General features: G+C 37.4%; 1 long non-coding RNA gene across 1 annotated transcript in view; it reads right to left on the bottom strand.

Moving 5' to 3' along the window:
- Positions 1-18,891, bottom strand: part of LOC114140999 (uncharacterized) — a 23,503-nt gene extending 4,612 nt beyond the window's left edge. The window contains exon 1 of the long non-coding RNA XR_003594742.1: positions 16,824-18,891. This is a non-coding gene — a long non-coding RNA (uncharacterized LOC114140999). The remainder of the gene's footprint in view (positions 1-16,823) is intronic.

Genomic DNA, 18,891 nt, shown 5'->3' with positions numbered 1-18,891 from the left:
TAGAATAACATTTCTAGATGGAATCTCAAACTAAATGATCAATCTCAGCATGCTAATTTTAATCTGATGCTTGGTATTGATATTATTGATATTTTGCATTGATCTGCCCACCTCTTTATTTTACCTTCAGTGGACATGGATTTTAAAGTTTTCATTGTTTTTAATTTTTTAAAAATGATACAAACTAAAAAGGCCTCTCGTGAAATTCTTCCATGTCTGTTTTTATGTCTCTAATTAGATGTTAGATGTCAGGAAGTAATTCACTGCTGTTTTCTTAAATATTAAAAGGTCATCTTTCAGGGAGCAGAAAAATACGCAGGACGTCTGTGCTGGATGGAGGAATGCTACAGTAACTGAAGCCACAGCTCGTATAATAACAGCCTTTATTCCCTTTATGACAATGTGGGTTTCACAGTTTAGCAGCGAGTGTGATCCTCTGAATGCAAATAAGCAGCTATCAGCTTTTGTGATTCGGTAACAAAGACTTTTTGGCCATTGTTTTCCTTGTCTTGTTTCTGTGCCACCAACTCTAAACAAATGCGTGTTTGCATGGTTTTGGCCGTGCACACGGTGCCGTGTATTGAAGGGAGAACAATTGCTCAATTGTTTTCACTTATTCCATATTTAGTAGGATGCAAGTTATGTTGGGAACTCCTGCTAAGTGTGAGTCTTAGGCCATCACCTTTGGCTCTGTAGTGATGAGTGGTTGTTTTTTTTTTTCTTCTTTTCATGCTCAGTTTTGTGACGGCTTTTGATCGTTCCCACACGTCAGCATATTGCTTTGTGTGTCCTCCGAACGCATTCTCACAGTTTGCAGAGCAGGCCTGTCATTTTTTGCATGGTTTGGCTTTTTTCTTATTGACCCAGCCACTAAAAAGAGAACTGACATGATTTAAAACCAAAACATAATTCAGATAAAGAAGATTAAAAGTGAAATCTAAAAATGTAAAATTTTTCAGGAAACTTGAGGAAAAACTTGTTACTTAGTTATTATTTATGATGGTGTTTTAGATAGCCAAAATGTACTTAAGGTCACAAAGTGATGGTCACGTATTTTCCATTGTTCCTTTAGTACTGAGGCAGGAAAGTAGCCCAGGCCATCATACTACCACCACCATGCTTCACTGTCAGTATGAAGTTGTGTTTTTTTAAACCGCAGAAAACCCAAACACAGAAGGACTAGGAAAAAAAAACACGTTCAACCTTGTAGTAGGTTTTGTAACTTTGGAGATGAAAATATGCTTTCACATTTCTTTGGTTTTTGAAAGGTTTTATGGAAATGTAATATTAAATATAATATAAAATGATTTTGCATAAAAATGGCACAGTGTATGGACAAATATTCTAGAGATTGTAATGGACACCCCATAAATTTGAAAAGACATTTCACGAGTTTTCTTCTCAATACATTTGGTACTCAGCAGAGGTTTTTCTAGTTGTGTTGGTTTGTGATCATGTGAGGGAAATGTTTATGCGAATGTTCTATCCTAAAGGATTCCAAGACTAAATAAATTTCAATGTCTAAGTTTGACTAAAAAAAAAAAGTCAACATTGTTTGAAATTCTGATGTAATAATACCACTGTGGGCCTTAAAAGGTTATATGTAGTAAATGTAATGTGACAGGCACCTTTAAAAAGAAACACATTTGTGAATCTTTTCTCAAAGATTTTTTCAAATGTCTTTGGGAAGTTTCTTCCCAAACGTCTGAAGAAAGATTGGCATCATCAAGATGTTTTGATGGTGAATGTTGATGGTCTATTTTGTTCTATTTGGTCAGCAATGGTTTGGCCCTTGGTCTCTTTCTTATTGTTAAATTATAAAAAGCCTACAGTGTTTTTGATTCCTTTGTAACCTTCTGGATAAATTGCTGATAAACTTTTGGATTAATTCTCTTGGTCAATTCTGAGAAGGTTCACCACTGCTCTATGTTTTCTTCGTTTAGAGATAAAGGCTCTTATTGTGGGTCTGGATTCATAAAACCTGATATTACTTTGTGATTTCTTTAGAGGCGACGTCTGCAGCCAGAAGTTTTCTGAGGGGTTAAAGTCACGGCTGCAGGCATACCAGTTCCTCCTTTTCCAACTCTAGAGGAAGTCTCTGATAAACGGCTCTCTGTCCATAAACGTAGAGTTGTTAAATTGGTATCAGAATCCCATTTTGATATCTATTTGCACTGAACTTTCCTCCCAGTAACAACAACTTTTGTTTCTCCTGGGATGGAGCCACCGCCCGCATCATCACACTGCCTCCACCAGAAAAACTTTGGAATTGGCAGAGAAGATTTGGCAAGTAGTAATGGGTACAACCCACACACTCAGCCCTGCTTGTAACATGCAAGCAGCTGTTACAACAGGGAAGACATTTAAAGGGAAATAATCAAATTTTTAATGATTTTTAGATTTACTTCATATGTTTTGTGCTAAACTTAGATAATCGAGACTCCAGGTTCACTCAATATTTATTTTTCAAGTACTGATATTTAAGGAATCCAATTTTCCATACATTTTAACACATTTCCAAGGGTCTTTGGAAATGTTTTATCTGACCAAATATTACAAATATGTATGATACATGTGACAAATATTGAAATTGATTCTAAAATTGATCAAGACAGGAGTTTCTTTTTACTTCACATTATAAATCAGTCAATGCTAAACCTAACTTCTGTGTCTAAATTAAAGTGGCTTCACAAGCGCTCTGAGCTGTGCACAATTTTGCAGATTCCACAAGTTTCGACAGATGGCTACAAGCAAGCAAACTGTTTTCTTTGTTCGTACATGCCTTATCCTAAAAAAACAAACATGATGGAAATCTGATCTTTACACATACAAGCCATTGTTCAGCAGGTGTGTATGGGGGAGCGCGTGCACACACATGCATGCATGCGTGCATTCTTAAGTCTGTGTTTACCTTGCTTCTTCCAAAGTGCTTTAATGCACAGAGATACTGCTGCCACATTAATTCTTGTTGAGGAGATAAAGAGGATTTGAAGCTGTCTGAAAGCACTTTGAGGAATGTGGGGTTTGTAATGATTGATGGGTTTTTTTTCTTTGGTTGCTTAAAATTTTCTTCCTCTTTTTGCTTCCTTTTGTGGACTTTTGAACTTTTTCTTCTAGCTTTCCAAGAGTTTCCTCCAGCAGTTTTTATTTATTTATTTTTTTTGCCCATATAGGATTTTTATTATTGTTGATGATTCACTTCAACAAGGCTATCAGTCTTTGTTTTGTCACAGGAAAGGCTCTTGTTTTCATTTTGATACGAAGTCGTGTTTTCTCGAGAATGGAGCAGAATGGGGTTCAGAGACAAAAGATAAGCTTAAATCTTTAGAATGACGTTGAGCATAATTAATAAAACACGGTATGACTAAAAGAAAAGAAAAAAAAACGGGGCCTTCATCCCTCTTGAGTTTTCTTTAAAGTAGGCTCCCTTCCTGCCACCATAATGTCCACTCAGCCTCATGATCCAAGTCATAGCCTGTCCATATTTGCTGTTTGTTTGACCCCATAAGGGCATGAACCCTGGTTGATCCTTCATCTGAGGACAAAGCTTATGTTTGCAGTGACATCATAAATGCCTGCGCAGAGACAACAATGGCTGATGATTTTCAGTGGGAGTCGGGCACACTGGACAGAGTCGTATCCCGAAACTTCCAGTGTCATGGAAAGTTTTACAGACGGACGACCCACACCTTGGCCAAACAATGCCGAGTGCTCCGAAAATGAGAGATCAAATTGCCATGGTTGTTTTAGAGGCAGTGGCAGGGAGGAGGAAGAGGCAGAGGGGCGGGAGGTGCAGGGATCATCCGGTTATAACACTAAAATGTTTCTATGAAGCTTTGTGACTGTTGGAGACAGTCAGAGATGGGCCACTGCTCCTTGGGGGGAAGAAAGACGCTTTGTTTTTACAGGCTGCCTGGAATGCGTCGAGGACTGTGGACATCTGCTTTATTAGCATATGTGAATGCACCCCCAGCTATGAATCTGCTGGTGGTCTGATATTGGTGTCATACTGTCACTGATATCTGCAAGGGCAGCAAGTTGAATGACCAGTTTGCAATTTTCTTTTTTTTTTTTTTTTTCCAGTTAATGTATTACCTCTTCATGTTAACTGTGTGACCTCAGCACAGGAAGCGCGCTTGGGGGAAATGCATGTCTTTGAATGCAACGTGTTTTGTTTTTTCAGTTGCACTCACCAGAGATGATAAGTGGCTGTTTTTAGCCGCGCTCTCCTGGAGCTTATTGGTGTGAAAATACCTCAGAAGCATTCTCACACTCATTCTCGGGTCATTTCAGATGCATCCCACCCATGCACTCATACTGGCTCATGGATTACCATTTCCTTTGTTAGGATAATTGCATTATTGTGTCTCCTTTTACAAAAAAAATCAAGCAGGGGGGATGTAAGCCTATGGATGGATGTACAGTCACTTATGAATGAGATCTATTTTAAAAAATCATAAATTGAGAAAAACTTTTATACATTTTATAAATGTTAACATCCTATAAATGTGACCACTTGGTTTATTTTAAAAAAACTGTTTTGTGTTAATTTGTTGTGAAGAAGGTCAGAAAATTTACAATAAAATAGCTTTATTTTGCTTACCTGAAAAGTTTTTTTGGACCGCCAAGGAGACGTCAAGCAGATTTTCTTCACAAGTGGAGCATTACGACTTTCACTCTAATGCTCCACTTGCTATATAAATGCATAAAATATCCATATATTATGTAATATATACTGCTAAAAAAAATAAAGGGAACACTTTAAGTGTTAAACACCTGTTTAAGTGTTCCCTTTATTTTTTTGAGCAGTGTATATATATAGCATCATTTCCCCTGAAATAGCTGGGCTTATTTCAAATGCATAGGACACAGAGACAGAAAAGAGAAGGAAAAATATTTAAAAAAAATAGGAAGAGAGGTGAGGTAAAAAGGTAAAAGAGAAAGAGGAAGATAAAAATAAAAGATAAAGAAGAAGGCCTTCATGAAACTAGACTGGACCCTTCACCTGTCTTAAATTATGAAGTTTACGCTTTCTTGACAGTAAAATGTATTTCAAAATCTGTTTTGGTGTCAACCTGCAACACAACAATCGAAACAAAACAAATGATTCTACGAATGATGCACCGTTTCTCACAAGCCGACAGATAAAGATCACATGGCAAAGTCCCCTGTAGACAGATATCCTCTATTAAATGCACCAGGCTCATGTAACCTAACACCTTTAAGGGAATGCACTCAATCAGGCCTATTGTTTCTGCTCACATACAGTCCCCTCTGAGATAAGTATGGCCTGGACATGATGATAAGAACAATGCCTTGAAAGCGTGGATGAAACCTTCAGTGTCAACACCTCCATTTGTGGGATTCCCACCCAGATTTACAGCACCTTGAAAAGCATTCCTGTCTTATTTTGTTGTGTTGCAACAACAAATTAGTTTTATTAGGGTTTTATCTGCGCGATAGTTCTCCATTGTTAAATAAAAGAGAAATGATACATGGGTTATTCACTTTGTACAAATAAATTCCCAGAAAGTGATGCATATAATGATATTCATCCCCCTTTTGCAACAAATTGAATTAATCTCAGAATAAATGAAGCCGTTCTTAACAGGTCAGGGATCAAGTTATGGAGAACTTAAAATATTACACAAGGTTATGAAACATTATACAAACCTACAAAGTACTGGACCTGTTTTAACTTTAGAGACTTATTCAGTTTGACCTTAATTAAAATATTTTGTCAAATTTGACTAAAGTTTTAGTCTTCTGATGTTTAACGCAGGAGGAGTATGCAGCTGTTTATGCAGCAACAATAGTTTCAGTCAGAGAGGTTGAACACCTTGTTTGTGAAAAAAAAAAAATCATGTCTCATGATCTCATGAAATCCCAATAAATGCACTGAAGTTTGTGCCTGTAATGGGATAAAAATCTAATTAAGTTTAAGGGGTGAAAATCTTTTCCATGTCACCGTATCTGAAAGCTCAGTTCAGACGAGCACCTGCAAAAGTTGCAATGATTTCCATCATAAATAAAAGTTTTCTGAATCTTTTTCTCTAATATCCCAGGTTATGATTTAGATGATTTGTCTGAATATGATGAGATGAACCGGTGCCTGTGGTGTTTTTATTAGCAGCAGTCTAATGAGGACAGCTCCTGAATGGACCACATAAATATTATGGCTCAGAGGATGTGAGTCAGGACAGGCAGAGTCCAGCTCCCTGGGCCATTAGTCGAGTTGAAAGGAAGAAGAGGAAGCTGGTTTCAAGATTTGTCACCATCAGATCTCTGTGTTTCAGAAAGAGGGGGTGGACTCTGCACGGCAAAGGAATGCGAGTTGTTGAAATGCCCCCCCCCTCCTTCCACATATAAGAACAGTCACGAGACTGTGTGTGTAAAAGATCGGGTAAAAATACATTCGATCACAGTTTCTGTCTTGCTTGATTCTCAGGGTGATCATGTGATCCCTGTTTTTTCCCCTCCTCTTCCTTTGTAATATTCCACTGGAACTGTAGTGCAAATCATCCCTTTTGACTGAAAACTGACATCATGTCTGACAAAACTCGTTTGCAGAAAACTATGCATTATGTACGTCTTGAACAACAGGTTCTGTCAGCAATGTGCCGAGCAACAGGTAAATCAGAAACTGACCCTTTTCTCTGTGGCCGGCTCACACATGCTCTGATGGACGTGTTGTTTTATTGGTGACATCACTGGTGATGGGAGGCCGATAAATCCATCTGCGCCGGCAGAATGGCGCTAATCCTTGACAACTGCGCCCCTGTGACACCATATCCGTTGCACTGCTGGTTGTTTGATACAATGGACTCCCCTGCTTTGTCCTTGAAATTGTTTTAATTAGCCTCACAGATGGGGGCTGGGGACGACAAACATTAGACTGACCCAGTAGGATTGACAGGCTCACATGGGCATGATAGCACAGGCATGAAGATGACAGATACGTTCGAAGAATAAAACTGGTTAAAGTAACAGATATGTGATAAATTCAGGGGTTTACGTCACAGTGTGTTGGAGTTAGACAATCATCAGTTTGTCTAACTGATGATTGTTGGAGTTAGACAATCATCAGTTTCAGGAAGTCGGTTTTGGGAATTAATTACTCTACTTCCAAAGTAGTTGGAAAGTTTTCTAAAAATGCTAAATCAGCTCGAATGTCCCTTAAACAGAATTCAAAACTTCTGACAGACATAATCAAATTTATTCTATATATTATTATATATTTATACATATTGATTTTATTGCACTGCTGAAATAAGAGTTTTTCTTATGTTTCCTGATTCTGCTGTGATACTGTTTCCTAAGTTGTTATGTTGCCGTGGATCCCGGGGTCTAAAGATGAGGAAATAAAGGACATTTTGTGTAGCATGAAATTATGTAATGCCCTTAAAGCATGTGTGTGCGTATGTTGCTTTATTTCTCTGCTGTACATAGTGTTCTGCTACACAACGGCTGGGTATGTTACTTTTCTTTGCTGTCACTGTCCTATTTTATTTTTTTATTTTTCTATTTGAGGATCATTTAGCAATTCAATTCCAATGTTCTGTTAGCCAAATTCATCAGACAGGAAGGAATAGTGGAAGCTTCACTTTTAGCTTTAAGCATCCAGGATCCTGAGACGAGTGAAGCGTCTACATAGCATAGTGACAGATTAAGTAATGCCATTAGTGGATAATTACTGTGACAATTACACTAATTCTGTAGCAGTGGTGAAAACCATTCATGATGTGTTAGAGCTGCTTATTTGGCAGATTTTCCCACTTGTCCAAAAGTGGGAGCCATATTTTTCATCTCCTCCAACACCATTTAAATGACGGGCTTAGGATGTCACAGATCTGTGACATCATTGATTAAAGTTGGGAGAAATCACAGTTGGCAGTGAACTGTTGAAAAAACTCAGACTCCTATTGGAAAACATGCTAACCCCTGATATCCAATTACAGATAAATGTGTTTTTCTCTCTGGCAAATAAGTGTAAAAAGCCTTAAGATAAATACAACATTTATTTCAGTAGTATAATCTTGATTATCTCTTCAAAATAAATGTAAAAAATACCTTATTTTAAAAAAATGGAGTCACTAAGTTTCCATAACAGTAAATAAACACCATCTGCTGCACATACCACCCTGTTTGTGGAGCTATGTGATATTCCCAGGTGTGGACCTTTTTTTATTGTAACCTGACAAGAATTTATGGCAAATGTCCTATTCTAAATATCTGGACATTTGAAATAAAAAAGTTAATTGAAAATCGGCCGTCATTGGGGTTTTTAATGACAAATCAACAAAGATAATTTGGCAGAAACAAAATCAACCATGTTAATTGATCACATGATTATCCTCTAATTATGTGAACATGAAAAATGGAGGCAGTAAAAACTAATAACATTAGACATGCTGATAATTGTGCCATCACTAAATTTACTTAAAACAATTATTTCTCTATGTTTTTGCTGTAATAAGATATATTTAGATTAAAGGCTGAATTCATTTCATATGTTCATTGTAAGATTAATACATGGGAATTAATTTGCGTACAAAGGCAGCTGATGCACAACAGTGACAAATGTTTACTATTCACACTATCTACTACAAAAGAACATGGTGGTTCTTGTAAAAATGATAAAATCATATTTTATTGTGCAAACACAGATATAATAAAGTCCTCTGCTGAATGTGAGCTATTCATGAATGTTTTTCTCTTCCTCTCGTTAAGCATGTTTCAAAAGTTTTGGCATAACATTGATTATTCTTCAATAAATCTATTACAAATACAAAGTTTTGGTTTATCTTACAACTTAAACCAACATCTTTAGAAATTAATTTATTACATAAATGAAGCGATAGTATTAAATCTAAATTTTGCCAGGAATAATATCACATAAAATGTTGGTGGTTTACTTTGGCTGTTAGTGGAAATGAATAGTTTTGACATATAAGCTGCCAAAAAGGTTATAAAACACAAAGCCCCCCCCCCCGAGACAAATTTTCCTCAAATGTCACTTGCAGAGAATTTTCACAAAACCTTAAAACCTGTTTGGCCTGCTGTCTAAAAAAAATTAACGTAGGCGTGTTCGAGTGTGTGTTAACAAGTATATGTAACTCCTGTCCCACCACACAGCCCTGGTGGCAAAAGCGTCAAACCCCTGACTTGATCTGAGATCCCGGGGAATCATGTGATCTCTAAAATACAGCTAGAATCCAGTTCTGTTGTCTGACTCACTTTGGACGGTCAGAATATTTGTGGCTCAATTTGTTTAATGAGGAGAGCAAATGATTATTGGATAGCACAACCGAATTTACAGAGTGGGGGGAAGTAGGGAAAACTTGCATTGGCTATTTATGTAAATACTCACACCCCCTTCCAAATTCTGCTCTCCCAAGTCAAACACCCATCCCCCCATGCTCTGCTCCTCTCCTCTCTTCGTCCCCTGGGAGGAGGGGTAGAGGAGAGAGAGGAAGAGATCCCAACCATCTGAATCCCTTTTTAACTAAGTGGTCAGGGAAGAGTAAGAGCAATTATTCCACCATGGTTCATTCCTTTTCAGCGTCACAGGAATGCGATCTGGGCTATGAGGCATTAGAATAATCTTCCCTTTGATTACAAAAGAAAAACAAGTTCTGTACATCAGAAAAATACCCAAACAGGTGTTTCCTAATGTAGTGTAAGCTCTATTGCTGTATGTAATAATATATCTTAAAAAAAAGTCAAAATTTGTCTAATCCAAGGAGATGTTCATGTTAGAGTTAAATCATCTAGAAAATAAACTGATTTGAACATGTTTGTTATGCAAGATAGAGCAGTCATTAACAGCTGCAGGGAGTATAAATTTTTTTTTTTAACTTAAGTCAAAGAGTGACTATAAAAGTAAACAAAAGAAGGAAAGGAAGCATATGCAGTATGTAAGACTTTTAATACTTTGTTTCAACAGATTTAATGTTATTTTATGTGACACACCAACCCAAAGTGGAACATTATTGTGTTTTGTTTATTTAATTACTTGTGGTAGTTTTATTGTTATTGAATTTGTTTGAACTATTGTTCTGTCTTTGTTGTTCTGCAGCCTTGACAAATTTCTCCCAAAGGAGACAAATTATCTTATATTATCATGTTATTGTTAATGTGATGGTTTTCACATTTAATTTACTAATAAAAATCTGAATTATGTTCCGTCCCCCTTTTCTCTAATACCTTAAAATAAAATCACGTGATACCAGATCACCTGGTTATGAAATGGAGCATACCTGTGTGTAATTTCATCTCACCCTGGAGGCCAGACTCAGAGGTTGTTTTAGAGAACATCAGTCAACACAGCATCATGAACACCAGTGTGGAGACGGTTAAAACCAGATTAGCTTATAGCATAACATCCCACGCTTTGGACATCTCATAGAGCATTGTGTAATCCACAACTGAAAATAGAAATAGCACGGAGAAGCATGATGAGCAAAGATCAGAGAAGTAGCCAGAAGACTTGATGTGTCTTTGGAGGAGCTGCAAAGTTCTACAAAACATGGCGGTGGCAGCATTATGCTTGAGGAATGCTTTTCTTCACGAAAGCAGATGACTAGAAGATTAAAACTGCTGCAGGCTTTACACAAGATGTGAGACATGAGAACTTATTTACGTGTGAGAATGACCTAGTCAAAGACTTACTGTCCATTCACTCTAACTGAAACTGAGCTTTTTTCAAGGGGTATGAATGTTTTTCAAGGCACTGTATTTCTCTGAAAATAAAGAGTTGATGAAGTTCATAAGTCAGGCTAATGCTACATGTATTTTCTGGAAAATAGAGCACAGATCCAAAACCCAAATAGGGCTTTATGAACTCCTCGTGTTTCTTGAGCTAAATTCATAGTTTCTTCCATTTTCAGTCCACAAATAAACAGAAAAAAAGAGCCAATCAAAGTTCAAAAAGACACTTAATCCTGTTTTCTCAGTCTGAGAACAAGAATATCTATCACTTACTTTTTAGGGCAGTTTCCTGCCACTATAAACAGACGCTTAATGATGAAAAATACAGCTGCAGACATTTGAACAGAATAGCCTACAATTAAGTAAGATTAATAACAGCATGCTGTGATGAAGCCCCTATTGGTGGTGGCTCCCTCAGGCAAAAGTTCTGTGAGAAAAACACTGTTTGTTTATTTTCACCTTTCATAGTTAGCCTGATTGTAAGAAATGCAGGAGTCTTAGTATTCTCATCTGAATGTAATTTGAGGAGTCCAAACCCGCAATTTGTTACCTTTTATCTTCAAATCTCTGTAAATAAAAAAAGGAGGCTGGCTGCTCATATCTGCTTCTTGTTTTTTGTTTTTTTACACAGCCAGCATGTGGATGATGCGCGACTGGTTATGAGGGAACAACTCACTCCTGTACATTTCCTTTGACTATTCCAAACCCCATCTGAAGATTGTGCAGTGATGATAGCTCCTGGGAGCGATGTAAGCCTTGTTTCTTTTAAAAGTGGCATTAAATGGAGCTTATCCCCCTCCCCTACTACTGATTCTTTCACCATTTCCTCTGAAACTGGACACTGCCACCACGTACCATCCAGCAACACCTTTTTTAGGAAGTGACTGGAGCATGCAGCGAGAGCTTTGACACGTCTTTTAAATGGGGACACAATGAGCATAAGACAAATCTCCAGCCGAGTATCTGTGTGGTGGATAAGGTTTTCCCACACTCATAGGAGCTGTCATGGTCATTTGTTTAACTTTTTAAGATGGGATTGAGAGCGCTCGGGTGGTGAAACCAAACACATTCTCAAATCTGTGTAAAGATAGATGCATGTTCTCTTTCCCCTCCACCAACTCTGGAAGACAAATAAATCTCTAGTGTTTTTTCTTTTTATAGGGCGCCTTTTATTATCAGTTTACAATAATAACTCTCAAGTCTGCTTTCAGTTGTCATAATAACTTTTTTGGCTGCGGTGAAAGCCCCAAAATATTTCATGGTTCACCTTATCAACGTCAATATTATGTTACAAAAAGATCAGTCCCTGCTTTCGTGCCTGCAGCGTGTTCATATCTTAGCTAGTAAAGACTTTAATCCTTAATAATTTTTCAATTTCTTTTCCTATCTCTTGAAAGAGAGTCATGCTTTTGGGATATTATTTGTCTGTTGTTGAGTGTAGGTCAGGATTCCAGACAGGTCTGTCCAGATCCCAAACTCAGACTTCTGCCATGCTTCAGTGTTTGCAGAACGTAGTTTTACAGCATTACTTTAAATAAAGGATGGAAGAGAATAAATGAGAGTGCTACCAAAAAGTAAGTAAATGCTTTACTTAAGTTTAACTATCTTCAAAAATTTAAGAAAGAGGTCTCAAAGACTCCTCCTTGATAGCAACCGTTAAGCTAACAGCTAATGTTCAGTGCTTGCTCTTCTCTAAAAGCATCTGCATGCCTCAGCTGATGTAGTTAGCTTAGCATCCTGAGACAGTTAGCATTAGCCTCCTGTTTACTGTACCAAAACAAATGTTGTATATATTCTCTTACTCCCAGTGTCTGAATTTAACTTTTTTTTACTTAGCTATCTCTCTTAGCAGTATAGTTATCAGCTATTTTTTTCAATCTCCCCTGATATTTTTAAGATGGCTAACAGAGTGTTGTTTGCTCTGTGCTGGCATAAACAGTAAGCCATGTATCTCAGCTGATGAGCAGTTACTGTGTGTCTGTTATTTGATGTACGTAAATGACTCCAACAAATATTCTTCACTAATCTCCTGAACCAGTATTTTTTTAAGTCTACATGTCAAAGCCAGTCCCAGATTTATCATCTCAAACTGTGTGGATCTGTGTCGTGTTAGCAGGCAGATTCTCTGCGCTGTCATGCAGACGGCTGTCAGCTGAATGCTTCTGTGAGATAAGTCCAGGCCGAGCCTTTCATCCTCTGGACATTTGGACGGAGACGCAGACAGGTCAGGGTTAATGACAGGGTGTCATTGCACCTTTAATGTACTATGTGTTGAGTAAAGAGTGTTTACTTAGCCACATATGGAAAATGGTTTTAAACTGACAGGGAAAGCTGCTGCAGACCTACCCAAAGAAGGATAACAATATTGTTTGACAATCAAAAGATAATCTCATATATCTTCCAACGTACGCCACATTCAAAGTGCTGATATTATGTATACTCAGCGTTTCCTCTTTCTGTGCAGCGTATCATTTGGAGGAAGTTTGACTGTAAGGGAATACTTGTTAAGCCAGAAGAATGTGCTTTAATTTGTCAAAGAGATCTGAGCTGACAACTTTAGTAAAGTCCACTATAACAACCTTTCAGGGCCCCTGACCTAGGGAGGGAGTGACCCCTGACCTTATTTGGGCCTCTTTTATGAGGACTTTTTTTGGGCTCCAGCCAGATGGCTGAACTATCAAAGGGTTTTTTTTATGAGAAAAATCTGCAGGCAAGAACAGAGCAGTATATTTATCTCATTGTGTGCCGGACCCAGCCTCTCCAACTTCCGACTATGGGTGGATGGAAAAAGAATAGATGTACAGAAGGGAGTCCATTAAAAATAAATAAACCAAAAAAATTACTAATTTGTGTCAAATTCTAATATTATTTCTTATAAATAATGTCAGATTTGACATCGAAGCGTAAAACTTACGATGTGATCTGATTGGATTTTTCCCAGAGTGCTTTGACTCAGCTGTTTGGCCAAAATAAAAATTCTTGTTGTCTCTACATTATCAGCAGCTTTCTATTGACTCAGTCCTCCATCCTCCACCAGCATCAGCAAACAAGAAAAAAAGAACGATATTGATTTTATGTCTCGGCAACTCAAAAGCAGTTGTGCGTAACTCGACAGCCAAATGAAATGGACGATCTACCGCTGCTCTTCTGTCTTAAGAACAGCTCTCTCTTTTACGGTAATGTACAACCATTGAGTGAATAGACGCCGAAGCGCCAAACTGTACCTGGCCTGATGGTTGATTGAGATCACGGATTGGACACAAATCAGTGGAAATGTTCGTGTTTGGGAAAGAGAAGAGTTGTGTGTCCCAGGGTCGCTATAACTTGCTGGGCTCACATCAGTCAGGTGACATATTTATGAGTGATGGGTGTTGTTGAATTGTTTCTGCAGAAACTTTTAAGGCCTCTCTACAGACACTTACAAGACAGAAAGAACCAATAAAAGAATGCTTGATGCAGACCTGTGTGTGTTTCTGCATGAATTAACAAACAAAAATCACATAACTCTTAAGAGCTAAACTTGTGAGCTTGTGTTTTACCCCAGTCAGCAGTTTTTGTCCCATACTAACACGAAGAGTAACACAGCTGTTGGAAGCATTACTTGTTTTGTTGTTCTCCTCAGCTCAGCTGCTCCCTGTGAGCCCACTCATCATGCGACTTCCGCATAAACAGGAGCAAAATAATTTCCAGGCGGACGTTCTGCATGAGTGGAAAGGAGATGCACTAAAGTTTAAAGTGACTGTGGCACCAGATAAATTATATGCAAGCATGTAAAATGGTATAACCATCGAGAACTGTCCCCAAAGCCAAAAAAAAAACAGTGATCAATTATTTCTGAGGATTTGTAGCTTTTGAAGCAACATCTAATCCTTCGTAACTTGGGTAACACGAGCTGTCACTGGTGGGGTTGTTTTTAAGGTGGCGATTCCTTCTCCTGATTGTACTCAGAAGTTGAGGAAGATCTAAAGTAACAGGAAGCAGTTAAAATAAAAGGGGCCTAGGATGTGTTTGGGGTTAATAGATTTTATCTTTAATAATTTGGGAACAATTTCATTGGCGATTATTTGATGAGACTAAAATATGACTGATTAAGTTTGGAAGATAAGGACTGTTTTCCCCTTCAACTTAAAGATGCTATCCAGTGCCCTGTTTTTTCTTATCACAAATTTATGTGTATTTTTAAGAGGAATCAAAAGAATATAAAGTACTGATTTTAATTGCATAATTTATAAATAATTGTGTCTTTTTATTTGTACTTGTGAAAGAAAGCAAATTCTGCTTTGTTGGTTCTTTGGGTTAATGACATCACAAGAGGCACATGAATAGGAATAGGAAAACAGTTGTTGGTGGTAAATCATATAGGAAATGAGATTCATTTTACAGATTACAACATAGATTCTGCAGGAATTCTCAGAGTTTGATCTCTGATCCGGAGCGGACTGTAAGTCAGTCTGAAACCAGTCCGCACCTTATCTCCATTGGATGGTCACCCAATGATAGCCATGTTGGAGAAAACCCACACAACGCAGTCCACTTCTATAACACAAGTTATTATTATATACAATATTCAAAGCAAAACGCTTCATTTATGAAGGAAAAGAGCAAGCTTTACATAAGGGGTTTAAACATTAATTACCTAAAACCACAAAAAATTATATCATAAGCCGAATTATCAACAACTTTATTCAAAAAGAAAAAACAAGCTAATATTAGCCTAGCTCCATGTCTCCATGTAAAGATCCTCAGCAGAGTAAGATGTTTACTGAATCCTTTTGAATCTATATTTTCTACTTTACATAGTCTTTATAAATAAATGATTTCATGTAACAAGAAAGAATAAAAAAAATACTAATAATAAAAAGAAGAAAGCAAATAGAAATATCCTTAATTATTGGTAGGTAAATTTGATTTATCTCATAAAAGATTTTTTACTTAATAACATGTTTCCTTATTTCTTATGAAGCATTTAAAGATAACTGACTGATACATTTCTAGACCTTTACAAAAACATTAAAGTAATATCAACATATTTGGGTTATTTTTCAGCTAAAATGCTGAAATCTTACATCTTAATCATATCATATTATGTTTTTTGTTGAAAATTAAACTAAATTCATACGGTCATATACTCAGATTGAGGAACTTGTCCTTCACCTGCTTCTGTCTTTGGGTGTCTGCAACATTTTTCTCAGTTTGTTTGATGAGTCTTTTTGCAATTTGCATTGAGTTTTTTAATTTTGTTTATTCTTCCATAGAAAGAGAAGCAATTTATTTGTTCAGGCATGAAATTTTGCCAAGCTAAGTTGACATTTTGCATAGAATTACACCACTAGCCGTTAAAAATGATCTTAGATTAGGATCAGAAACGACTGCACTGTAAAATTTGCAAAATTATTTGCTTGGACATTATAAGCAAATGTAATAAGAGGAATTTGCTCATTTTTATTTGTTCAATGTCTTATCTAGTTATCAAACGTGGATTCTTTAGATACGAAGTGAGAATCCCTGCCTTTACATAGTCAGGTTTCATTCCAGTCTGCCACGGTTTTTTTTTCTGTTGACAATTTTTTCTGAGATCCAACAAATGTTCTCAAACATTTACATTTAAAGACCTAAAAGAATAAATTTAGCAAAAAAAACCAAACATAAGGCAATTAAAAAGTTAAGATAAATAAAAATGAAAATAATCCAATCAGCTGCTTTACACCTTGTGTAATGTTCATATTACATTAAAAATATAAGATCCTTATTAAAGCTTGTTTTTAGTAGGGTAGATTTCATATTGATTTCATATTTTACAAGAAAGTTGCATTACCAATAGGACAACTAACAATTTTCTGCAGATGGAAAATTATATCGTATGTGAGACAAATTTTACAGAAAAATGGATTGTAACTTTAAATAGCAACATGCAGCACACCTGTGGATAAATATCTGTTCATTTGAAACTGAACAGAGGCGCTTAGAACAAATACAAAATATTAAAAGCAGGGTAGGTTGAAATAGGCTGATAGAAGCAGAAACTTAAACTTGGTTGTTGTGCATGTGCAAAGTCAGCGTCATGTTTGCTTTCCCTCGCAAGGCAACCGCTCAGCACGTGGACACCCCGTCACACACACACACACACACACCCGCATTCAGAAATACTGATCCGCATAGCTGCCTCCACCCACTTTCATTCATAAAGAGCAGCGTGGTGAGGGGGAGAAGGCGGAGCTGAAGTTCACCCAAACTTGTGTGAGTCACTGCATGAACACACCAGGCAGCTGCTGTGGGCTGCAGAGAGTGACACAACCCAAACAAAATCTCTCAGAACAATTTCCGTTTTCCAGTTTCTCCCTGTGACTTGTGTGCCTTGCAAATGGTGAGGAACCAAGAGTAAATGAGGAAGATTTTCCTTTGCTCTGTCCTGCAGTTTTCCCTTTAAATCTGAAGTCTCAAGCACAAAGGGCCCTGAGTGCAGACCGGCCCACCCTGCAGATGGCCAGGGGATCAGAGGTTGTCAGCACGCTTAAACGAGCCAAGAGTCGAGGCTTCAGCCCTGCGGGGGAGGACAGAGCATGAATGGGGTATTTCCACTGGCCTCTATAGCCCCCCACTGGGCATTTGTAAAATGATTTGTGGCAAATTTGTTTAATCAATATGGATGTTGGGCTTTGTATGCCTTGAAGTTTGAAGTCTTTCTTTTCTCCCTTACCTTTTTTTGCTTCGAAATGCATCAGCGGTCACAAGATTCTGGGACCACATTTTTTTGTGGGCGTGTGTGAGTGTGTGTGTGTGTGTGTGTGTGTTAAACTGTGCGAGTACAGTGCTGAGTATGAGAGAGAGAAAGAAACTTATTGATCCGGTCTGGGTTTTGTGAAGAGCAAGCAAGTAATACAGGTTTGGTCACTGCACAGCAAAGAGTTGCTGCCTAAAATGTTTATTGAATTTCTAGTGCGAAGGAGCCGCTGACTTCTGCTGCAGTTGCTTAACTATTTTTATCTGACTGAAAGGAGTGTAGATAAGAAGTGTTTTCTGCATACACTGTAAAGCTAAATAAAGTGGCTTAAGAGTAGACGTGACATTTGCAAGACCTTGTATCTTGCAAAAATATATATTTTATGTTGTTAAGACAAAGAAAAGGACTGTGTCCTGTGTAAAAGAGGCTTTGCAGACACACAGGTGGCTGCAGTTCAATTCTTAAGAGGCTACTGCCCACAGGGAATCAAAAGACAAAGGAACCATAGGGTTCTTTTTTTAGTCCAGCCTATGATTTACAGTGCCACCCCCAGCCCCTCACCCATCCCTATTTACTATCAAACACACACACACAAACCTAAACTTTTGCGCAAACTAGAGAAAAAGAGGACTGAAGTGCTCTTCGTATTCATTCTAATGATTATTTTAAGATATATTTCTGAAATGCAGCAGTACTAGTGAAGTTGGAGCTTTGAAATCTGAATTTCTGAGCTTCTTGGAGAAATAAACTGGAGCAAAATGGTTGAATCAATCCTCAGAGAGCTGACTGTATCAAAAATACTGATCCTGAAACCTAACTTGTAAACTTTATTCATTGTAAATTACAGATAATTTAAAAAAAAAAGTTAGTTTGTGTCTCATTAAATCAGTCACATATGCTACAGTCAAAATTTAATCAATCAACATTTTGCCTCTGTGTCATAAACCAATGATAATTATAGCCAGCCTGGTCAGTGGAAATGAGCAAAACCCACCAGTTTTCCAACCCACAGCTGGAACGTGGTCAGTTTGGGCGTGACGTCATTTTGAAGCTCCACATTACCACTTCAAAGGTGGCTGGAATGCTGAAATATGGACATTTCCCACAACCTTACTGACACAAAAACATATGGTTTGCCTACACCCTGACAATCACTAAAAAAAACAGCTAAGGAATCTTCATATCAGTCTGTTTCCTCAGAACAGACATAACTCTGGTATTTATTCAAGGTTAGAAATGTCATTTTTAATTGATTCCAGGATACAATGATTAAGCAAGATAACATTTGAATGTTTTTTTAAATTTTGAATGGAATTGTGCCCATGCAGTAACAAAATAATACATACAACCTTGAATATTTGCATACATAATCACTAAAAGTTGGGTAAATGTCTCTTTACCAGGTGGTGCTTTTTGACATCAATTGACCTCTGTTTTATGTCTGATTGTATATTTATTAA

Source organism: Xiphophorus couchianus, chromosome 24, assembly GCF_001444195.1.
Source record: "Xiphophorus couchianus chromosome 24, X_couchianus-1.0, whole genome shotgun sequence".
Taxonomy (NCBI): Eukaryota; Metazoa; Chordata; class Actinopteri; order Cyprinodontiformes; family Poeciliidae; genus Xiphophorus; species Xiphophorus couchianus.
Note: the sequence above shows the minus strand (reverse complement) of the source record. Positions and strands in the feature narration are given on the sequence as shown.